General features: G+C 39.8%; 1 non-coding gene across 1 annotated transcript; it reads right to left on the bottom strand.

Annotated features, from left to right (window-relative positions):
* Positions 1-9,430: 9,430 nt before the first annotated feature.
* LOC138431161 (U6 spliceosomal RNA) lies at positions 9,431-9,537 on the bottom strand. The gene has a single exon (XR_011253570.1). It is a non-coding gene; the product is annotated as a U6 spliceosomal RNA (small nuclear RNA).
* Positions 9,538-10,732: the final 1,195 nt, after the last annotated feature.

Genomic DNA, 10,732 nt, shown 5'->3' with positions numbered 1-10,732 from the left:
CTGCTCAACCCAGGGAACAAACCTGGTTCTCCACCTCTCCTGCGTTGGCGGCCAGAGTCTTTCCTGCTGAGCCACTGCAGAAGCCTTTCTGCAACTAGGGACATTATAAAATCTCAGATAAATGAGTTCTGTGAGTTAAGATTTAAACCACATTCAAGAACGGCTGAAAACACTCTTGGATACAAATAAAACTTTGTTTTTTGAGGAAAATTTTTGGGAGAAGGCAATTTTAAATCCAAAATAAAGAATGATACTGTGGAAGAAAATGTGGAAAACAAGCTGTTACTAGATTTAAGGTAAGTTTTCAAAAATAAAACTATCTCAGCCATTTGACTAAGAATAAGACAAAATAAAGAAGGAAACTCCTCTCCACTGCTTAGCTTCTATTGGCATTATTTTCTTCCAGGATTCCACAGGATTCTTTTTTTTAAAGTCATATTTATTGAGATGTACAGTTCGATGACTTTTGACAAACGTGCAGCCACATAACCACAACCACCACCATTAAGAGAGAAAATGTCTCCATCACCCTCAAAAGTCCCTTTTGCACTCAGTACTCCAAATCCTTTAGTATAAAGTGATGTCATCCACGTATATAACTCAGAACTCTTGAATATAGCTGATTGATCTCAGTCATTTTAGATGCACACATCCCCAAAAGAAATGGCCAGTTCATAAGAGCCAGATGTTTGAACCTAGGGGTTTTGGAGCTTCCTAGGTTGCTCCAGTGGTAAAGAAACTGCCTGCCAATGCAGGAGACATAACAGACACAGGTTCGATCCCTGGGTGGGGAAGATCCCCTGGAGGAGGGCATGACAACCCACTCTAGTATTCTTGCCTGGAGAATCTCACGGACAGAGGAGCCTGGTGGGCTACAGTCCATGGGGTCACACAGAGTTGGACACGACTGAAGTGACTTAGCACAGGCAGGGATTTTTACCAAATGAAATGTTTATGTAAAGCTAAACATAATAGCTTGAAAATTCCTAATTCATTCCTATGACTTGAGTGAATCCACACTGCTTGATATGATTCTTAGTAATGAGAACATTCAGTAGGCATACTTACATTTTATCCTGTCAAGGAAGAAAAAGCCCTGTTTTGTAAACTCCAGATAATATGCTTTAATAAACTCTCTTATGCTTAAATATTAAGATAGATTCTTTAACAATAAAGAGGAGGAAACTCAGAATAAAATCTAGTTAACTCAGAACACAAAGTAAAGAAAGAAATAAAACACATAAAGAGTAAACAGTAGATGCTAAGTTAACTGAAAAAGAATTATAGTAGACTCTCATAATTTGCAGTAGTTATGTTCTATAAGGTTATGGCCAACACTGAATTGGCCAATACTGAATTATTTCTCCCAGAAGAAATACAGGGTTAGGCTCCCACATTTTCTGGTCACATTTGCAACGGCTGCTCAATATAGGACCTTGTTCAATGTGTGTTTCCATTTGCGTGTGTGTGCTCAGTTGCTCGGTTTTTAAAGACATGTTATTTAATATTGTTGATTCATTGCCACTGAACTTAGAGCCAACAACACTATAACTGATGCCTGAGTGAAGCTTATCTAACACACGTATTCTCCCTGCAGGGTATATTGTGGCCTACCTGGGCTGCAGAGCACTTCAGAGCATGTCAGTACTATACTTGGGGCCATTTTAAACAGAAAATCACCAACAAAAAGCACAAGCATGTGAAAAACGTGGCACTGAATAGACTATAGGAGGGACATCTGTTTTCAGTATGAAGGGTGAAACAAGAAGGCGGACTATCTGAGCTCAGCTGGAATGTGCACTCACTGTCTCTGAGTCTCTCTGTATTTAGGTTTAGTAACGTGTTTATTGGGCTTCTCTGGTGGCTCAGATTGTAAAAAATCTGCCTGTAATGCAGGAAACCCGGGTTTGATCCCTAGGTCGGGAAGATCCCCTGAAGAAAGGCATGGGAACCCACTCCAGTATTCTTGCCTGGCAGGCTACAGTCCGTGGAGTCACAAAGAGCTGGACACGACTGAGCAACTAACACTTTCACTATCTTATTTTCCCAGCAGTGCTTTTCATATCTCAGTCACTTTTCATCTTTCTAGGCCAGTTTCCTTTTCTCAGATTATACCAGTAAGTAGTGTCATGGTCCGTGAGCCACTTGGAAAAGAATTTCCAGACATGAGACAGAATGAGAGGAGAATAAAGTTTATTAGAGAGGGAGACGTGGTTAGAACAGCAGGCTGGCTCAAGGGAGAACTGAACCTTTTTGCAGACTGGTAGCCAATTGTTTAAGACAGACAAAATTCCTACTGGAATTCTGGCATCAGGTGATTGGTTAGGATGCTATAGGCCTTGGACTGCAAAGAGATCCGACCAGTCCATTCTAAAGGAAATCAGTCCTGGGTGTTCACTGGAAGGACTGATACTGAAGCTGAAATTCCAATACTTTGGCCAGCTCATGTGAAGAGCTGACTGATTTGAAAAGACCCTGATGCTGGGAAAGATTGAGGGCAGGAGGAGAAGGGGATGACAGAGGATGAGATGGTTGGATGGCATCACCGACTCAATGGGCATGAGTTTGGGTAGGCTCTGGGAGCTGGTAATGGACAGAGAGGCCTGGTGTGCTGCAGTTCATGGGGTCGCAAAAAGTCAGACACGACTGAACTCCTGAACTGAACTGAACTGAATAGGGTGGTGGGTAATGAGTGAGTGTTAGTCGCTCAGTCATGTCTGACTCTTCGTGACCCCATTTACTGAAGTCTGGCAGGTTCCTCTGTCCATGGAATTCTTCAGGCAAGAATACTGGAGTGGTTGCCTTTCTTTCTCCAGGGGATCTTCCTGACCCAGGTCTTCTGCATTGCAGGCAGATTCTTTTTTCTCTGAGCCACCAGGGAGGCCCAGGTTGGGTAATAGGGTAGGTATTTTACCTAATACAGGGTCAGGGAACTGGCTGGTTTAGATTGGCTCATGGCCACAGTTGCTATGGGGCTTGATCAATTCCAGAAATTTTTATCCTGTGACCCTGTTGCAGAGCTCCACACCTGTGACCTTGATATAGGGCTCAACAAGTAGTTCTTTCAGTGAGGATCTTTGAGGAATAAACCTCCATAGTTTCTGAATATCCAAACATATATCTTCACTTTTAAAAGATAGTTTGACATGTAGAGAATACTAGCTTCACACTGTTTGCACTCTGAAAATATTGTTTCATTGTCTTCTGTAATTACTAATGAGAAATCTGCTGCCAGTCTAATTCTCTTTCTTTTGCAGGGACTCCATCTTTTCTCTCCAGGGCCTTTAAGATTTTCTGTTAAAATTCAATGTTCTGGTCTTATGTGTGGTCTTCTTAGATGTGATCCTTCAGATTGAGGCCCTGGCCTTTAGTTCTGGAAAATGTACTGCTGCTTTGTACATGTTGCCTTCTTCCTATTCTCCCTAATTTCTCATATTAGAGATTTGATTTTAAAAATTATTTTGACACAGCTTCAGACTTACAGAAAAGTTACAAGATAGCACAAAGAATTCCCATATACCCTTTACCCAGATTTCTGAAACATTAACATTTTACCATATTAAGCTTATCTTTTTCTATTTTTCTATTTACCCATATTTTTTTTCTGAACCATTTGAAAGTAAGTTGCTGGCATGATGCCCACTTGGGTCAGACCTTCCTAAAAACAAGTATATTCTCTTGCATAATCATCGTACACAAAGCCATTAGTTAGTCTAGTGTTCTTATTCAGATGTCACCAATTGTCACAACAGTGCCCCAAAATCCCACACGGTGTGTTGCATTCAGTGTCATAATTTTTAGTCTCCTTTCTCTTGGGACCATTGCTCTGTTTTTGTCTTTAGAGATACTGACATTTTTGAAAAGTATAAGGCAGTCATTTTGTAGATAGTCCTTCATTTTAAAAACAATTAAAAAATTTTATTTATAATATTTATTTGGCAGCCCCTGGTCTTAATTGTGGCGTGTAAAATCCAGTGCCCTGACCAGGGGATCAAACAGGAGTATGTGTGTGTGTATGTTAGTCACTCAGTTGTGTCCAACTCTTTGCAACCCCATGGACTGTTGCCCACCAGGCTCCTCTGTCCATGGAATTCTCTAGGCAAGAATGCTGGAGTGGGTTCCCACTCCATGGGAGAAGGGAAGCCATTCCCTTCTTCAGGGGATCTTCCCAACTCAGGGATCAAACCTGTGTCTCCTGCATTACAGACAGATTCTTTACTGTCTGAGCTACCAGGGAAGCCTGGATCAAACTGGGGCCTCCTGCATTCAGAGCACAGAGTCTTAGCCACTGGACCACCAGGGAAGTCCCCAAAGTCCTTCATTTTGAGTTCATCTGATGTTTCTTTGTGATTTGATTCAGGCTATGCACTTTGGGCCAGAGCAGCACAAAAGCAACTTGCTCGTCTTAAACAGAGCTGGGACTTGGATAAAGCAGAGAAAGTACCCAGTGCACAACATTTAAGGAGATATTCAGTCTAGCTACATGCAAGTACAAGCTCAGCCCTAAATGCCTCATTTCTCCCACCCGAGTCCAGTCCTGCTTGCCAGTATATCATCTTAAGAAGTATGTGGTATCCATTAGTTTAATATGATGTTTGTTGGTCACTTGATAATGTGGTGCCAGATTTCTTCATTATGCAGAAATCTGAAATTAGTAAATATCTTTTGCAGTTAATAAACATCTGATACGGAGATACTTTGAGACAATATAAATATCCTATCACTCTTCAAACTTTCACCCAGTTAAGTTTAACGTCCATTGATGATCCTTGCTTTAATCAGTGAAAAAAAAGTGAAAGTGTTTGTCACTCAGTCATGTCCAACTCTTTGTAACCCTGTAGCCTTTCAGGCTCCTCTCTCCATGGTATATGCCAGGCAAGAATACTGGAGTGGGTTGCCATTCCCTCCTCCAGGGGATCTTCCCAACCCAGGGATCAAACTTGGGTTCCTGAGTTGTAGGCAGATTCTTTACTGTTTGAGCCACTAGGGAGGCTCTAATAAATTATTAAAATGATTGCCAAATGGTGATATTTTAAAATTCCATCATTCTTTCTGCATTTATTGATTGACATTTTTATAACGGAAAAATTTGGGTTCATCAAACAACCTATATGTCACTATGAACTTCCTCTCCCAGACTGGATACCAAAATGTTAAATGAAACGTGAAAATGAAAGAGAAGTCCATTCTTTCTTGCCCTGTTTCTCATCTGTAAGGCAGATCTCCAGATAACATTTCCTTAAGATCAAGGAAACTTTTTTTAAAAAGAGATATTGATGTAAAGCCTAGTTGCACTCATGTTTCTAGACTAAATAAACTTTATTCTTGTTTATATGTTTTATGGCCACTTATTTAGCACTTGAAAGTTCAAAGTCTATTCGACTGCCCTGCCCTTTTTTCTCACTTTGAGAAACTGTGGTTCCTAAACGGGTTGAATTCAATTAGTACTTACTAGAAGTTAGTTTCTGAGAAGGCAATGGCACCCTACTCCAGTACTCTTGCCTGGAAAATCCCATAGACAGAGGAGCCTGGTAGGCTGCAGTCCATGGGGTCGCTAGGAGTCAGACACGACTGAGCGACTTCACTTTCCCTTTTTACTTTCATGCATTGGAGAAGGAAATGGCAACCCGCTCCAGTGTTCTTGCCTGGAGAATCCCAGGGACGGGGGAGCCTGGTGGGCTGCCATCTCTGGGGTCGCACAGAGTCGGACACGACTGAAGCAACTTAGCAGCAGCAGCAGCAGCAGCAGAAGTTAGTTTGCATGTGTTCCCTGACACTTGGGTGTTTGCAATTTGATATATATGTGAAAATCAAATCCTTCAGTTGGTCATGTTGGCTGTGATTTTCCTGATTATGATACAGTTTGTCTGATGCAGGCAAAAAAACCTGACTAGAATTATAGTGGCAAAGGCCTGTTTTTGATTAATTTTTATAGTGTTAAAATTTAGTTTTTATTGCTACAGCCTGTTGAACTTTTGCCCACATTTAAAATATGATTTGGAGGATTAATGAGGTTTAATTGAGGAGACTCATTTCTCCATTGTATTTAACATCTCTGGTTATAAGAACAGTGTTGTTGCTACCTGTTTTGATAATAAGAGAAGATTTGAATTTCAGTTTAATGTAATGCCTCCTAATGAGGATATTCAGTTCTTTTTTGTTTTGATAATAAGATAAGATTTGAATTTCAGTTTAATGTAATGCCTCCTAATCAGGATATTCAGTTCTTTTTCTGAAAACTAGAATAATGTCATCTGAAAAGTTGATCCTTTTATGTAAACAAGGCACACAATTTGTTTAAGCATGTTGTAAAAAATACCAGATGTTGGAGTAAACAAACCTTAATCTTTTATTAAGTTAGAATTAAAATGCAGGCAGGCTTCCTTTATAGTTTATACTTTGCAGAAATTGCATTTTGTACAAACTGAAGGTTTGTGGCAGCCTCATATTGACTATATATAACAGCACCATTTTCCCAACAGCATTATTTTTAAATTGAGCTATGAACATTGTTTTTTTTGTCATAATGCTGTTGCACACATGAAAGTCTACAATATAGTGTAAACATAACCTGTATATGCACTGAGAAACCATGAAGTTGATATAACTCCCTTTGTTGTGATACTTGCTTTACTGTGGTAGTCTGGAACTGAATCCGCAATACCGTTCTTATCTATGAGGTATGCTTGTATTGAAAATAAGAGGAAATTATTTGGGGGAAAAAAGTTGCTTAATGGAGTTAAGATAGACAAACAACCCAGTTTAGTAATGGGCAAAGGAGTTGAATTGACAGCTCTCAAAAGAAAGCATACAGAGGGTTAACCAGCCCAGGAAGAGGTGCTCGCCGTTATCAGCCATTCAGTTCAGTTCCGTTCAGTCGCTGAGTCGTGTTCAACTCTTTGCGACCACATGAATCGCAGCTCGCCAGGCCTCCCTGTCCATCACCAACTCCCGGAGTTCACCCAGACTCACGTCCATCGAGTCAGTGATGCCATTCAGCCATCTCATCCTCTCTCGTCCCCTTCTCCTCCTGCCCCCAATCCCTCCCAGCATCAGAGTCTTTTCCAATGAGTCAACACTTCGCATGAGGTGGCCAAAGTACTGGAGTTTCAGCCGTTAGAGAGATGCAAATCAAAACTGCAGAGGGGCACCACTTCATACCCACTAGGACTGTCATAATTAAAAAAGGGAAAATAATAAGTGTTGGTGAGGATATGGTAAAAGTAAAGTCGCTCAGTCATGTCCAACTCTTTGCGACCCCATGGACTGTAGCCTATCAGGCTCCTCCGTCCATGGGATTTTCCAGGCAAGAGTGCTGGAGTGGAGTGCCATTTCCTTCTCCAGGGGATCTTCCCAACCCAGGAATCGATCCCGGGTCTCCTGCATTGCGGGCAGACGCTTTACCGTCTCAGCCACCAGGGAAGCCATTTGAACTTTGTCCATTTCTGGTGGAAATGTAAAATCATGTAGCCTCTGGGAAGAATGGTTTAGAGATTCCTCAGTATTCTACCTACCACCCAGAAATTCCACTCCTACAATTAGACTCTGAAGAATTGAACATAAGTATTTAAATAAAAACATGTATGTGAATGTTTATAGCAGCACTATTCATAATAGCCAAAAGATGGAAACGACCCAAAAATCCATTACACGGATGAAGGAATAAAAAATATATGGTGCATCTATACAATGGAATCATATTCAGTCATAGCAAAGAACGAAGTAGTGGTGCATGCTACAACGTGGATGAGGCTTGAAAACACTGTACTAAATGAAAGAAGCCTGACACAAAAAGTTGCTGTACTATATTTCACAAGTGTCTTGACCCAATTTAAAGTCATGGTGAAAATTCTTATTTCCTCTTCGTGGGTGGTTTGCTAAGCCTCCACCCTAACTACTTCCTTCTGGGGCTCTGGGACTCTTGGGCTATATATGCACATTCCCTGTCGCCAGAGGTCCCCAGATACCCAACAGGGGTGACCTCTTCTTCCTTAGACCTACATGATTTTTCAAAATTCCCCATTCCCAGGAAGCCCATAAAATCAAGTTAATCTCACCCTGCTTGTTATATGTGAGCTGCTTCCTCCAGCTCCAGCCTCTTCCTACCCTGTCTCAGGTGCAAACCCAGGTTGGTCCTTCAAGAAAGCCTTCTCTCAACTAGGGAAGTAACCAAGTGTTTTGTCTTTCCTCTACGCAGAGTGTCTTTGTGTTCTGTCCTGTCATCCAATCTATAGTTATACTTAATATCTTGTAATTATTACCCTGTTTTTATAAATATCCAGAATAGGAAAGTCCATAGAGATGAAAATCAACTTTGTGGCTGCCAGGGGCCATGAGGAAGGAGAGGGAGAGTGACAAGTAGGGTTTCCATTTGGACTGATGGAAAACTTCTGCAGCTACCCACAGTAGTGGATGCCTAGCGTCAGACATGTACTTAATACCACTGTGTTGTATACTTTTAAATTGTTAAAATGGTAAATGGTAAATTTGGTTATGTGTGTGTGTGCTTAGTGTATGTTACCACATTTTTTAAAAACTACAAGACAAAAAATAAGACCAAGTCAAAAAAAAGAGAAAGAGAGGCTAAAGGTACATGTTTTAAAGTACATGTCAATTCCTGTGAGTGCAAGAAAAGAAAGTCTTAACTTCTTTGAGGGTACACTTTTTTTCTATAACTAGATTGACTCTGAGAATTCCCTGGCAGTCCACTAGTTGACTTCGCCTCTAATGCAGGGACTGTGGGTTCAATCCCTGGTCAGGGAACTAAGATCCCGCACTTCATGGGGTCAAAAAAGAAAAAAGACTGACTTTAATGGTATTAATGCATTTATCACAGAATAAATAATACTCTACACTCCAACAGAATGGCTAATATTAAAGATGAATAAAACAAAGTTTGGTGGACATGTGGGATAAATTGAATTCTCACCCATGGATGGTGAGATGGTATGACCACTTGGAAAAAAGTCTTACACTTCCTTATGTTACTAAATGTATGCATATCCTATGACCCACAAATTCCATTCTTAGGTATTTACTCAAGATAAATGAAAACAAATGTCTACAAAAAGACTTGTACAAAGACATTCATAATAGCTTTATTCATAAGAACCCCAAACTGGAAACAGATCAGCTGTTTATCAGTTGGAGAATAAACCTCAAACTATGTTCTTCTCACAATGGACTACTATTGAGAAATAAAGAGAAGCAAACTATTGATATACACAACAACATGAATGAATCCTAAAACACTGAGTAAAAGAAACCTAGCATAAAATGTGTATACTCTATATTGAATCCCTATATTTATATACCTGAAACTAATAATATTGTTTATACTTCAGTTTTTTTTCTTTTATTTTTTTAATTTTTATTTTTACTTTATTTTACTTTACAATACTGTATTGGTTTTGCCATACATTGACATGAAAAAAATATGGAACACTTCACGAATTTGTGTGTCATCCTTGCGCAGGGGCCATGCTAATCTTCTCTGTATCGTTCCAATTTTAGTATATGTGCTGCTGAAGCGAGCACTATACTTCAGTTTTTTAAACTCTACTTCAGTTTTTTCCTTTTAAAGAAAACATACTGTATTTTTCTGTTGACATAAAGTTCTAGAGCTGACACAATTTATTTTTGGTGAAAAATTTTCAGAATAATGGGTGCCTCTTGGTACTTGGGAATTTATTGGGAAAGGGCACGAGGGAATTTTCTGTGTGTGATGTTCCTATTCTGTATCTTGGTGATGATTTACACTGCACTGTTTACTGTTTGTCAGACCTCACAGCCCACTTAAGATTTGTACATTTGATGACCCAGAGAGATGTTATGAGGAGGGAGGAGGGAGGGGGGTTCACGTTTGGGAACGCATGTACACCCGTGGTGGATTCATGTCAATGTATGGCAAAACCAATACAGTATTGTAAAGTAAAATAAAGTAAAAATAAAAATTAAAAAAAAAAAGATTTTTACATTTCATGGAAATTTTACCTGTAGAGAAACAAAAATGAACCATAAAATATTGAATTCCAGTTAGTGATATGCATGCTGAAGTGTTTGGGGGAGACATACTAACACCTGCAACTTATGTTGAAATGCCTACAACAATCAGATGGATTGGTAAATGGAAAGAGAGATGGACTGATGCATAGTAAAATATTAATGGTAGAATCAGGTGATGTGTATATGAATGTTCAGAAGTTGTTTTATTTTGTAACTTTTATGTATGTTTGGAAACTTTTTATAGTAAGATACAGGAAGGACTTCCCTGGTGGTCCAGTGGCTAAGACTGCACCTTCCCAATGCAGGGAGCCAAGGTTCCATCCCTGGTCACGGAACTAGATCCCACATGCTGTAACTAAAACACCCTGCACACGGTGACTAAGACTCAGTGCACCAAATAAGGAAATAAATAAACTTAACAAAACAAAGATATTGGAGAAAATAATAAAATATGTGTTGTCAAACCCACCCTCATTGTCTGGAGTCTTAAAACTTCACAAGAAAATTGGACAAATATTCTTTAAAACTAGCCAAGTACCCCAAATTCTAAGAACTGTTTCTCTTTGTCTAAAAATCTCAGTGATCACCAAGAGCTGTTACAAAGCTTCTTTGTCTATCTGGACTGCATGGCCTTTTGACAGCTGGGACAAACGTTCGGAGTCAAGCTTCTTAGGATCAATTACTAGGCTTTAATGGCCAATTACACTGTGAACTGGTGAAACCCTCT

Source organism: Ovis canadensis, chromosome 1, assembly GCF_042477335.2.
Source record: "Ovis canadensis isolate MfBH-ARS-UI-01 breed Bighorn chromosome 1, ARS-UI_OviCan_v2, whole genome shotgun sequence".
NCBI lineage: Eukaryota > Metazoa > Chordata > Mammalia > Artiodactyla > Bovidae > Ovis > Ovis canadensis.
This window is presented reverse-complemented; position numbering and strand designations above follow the sequence as displayed.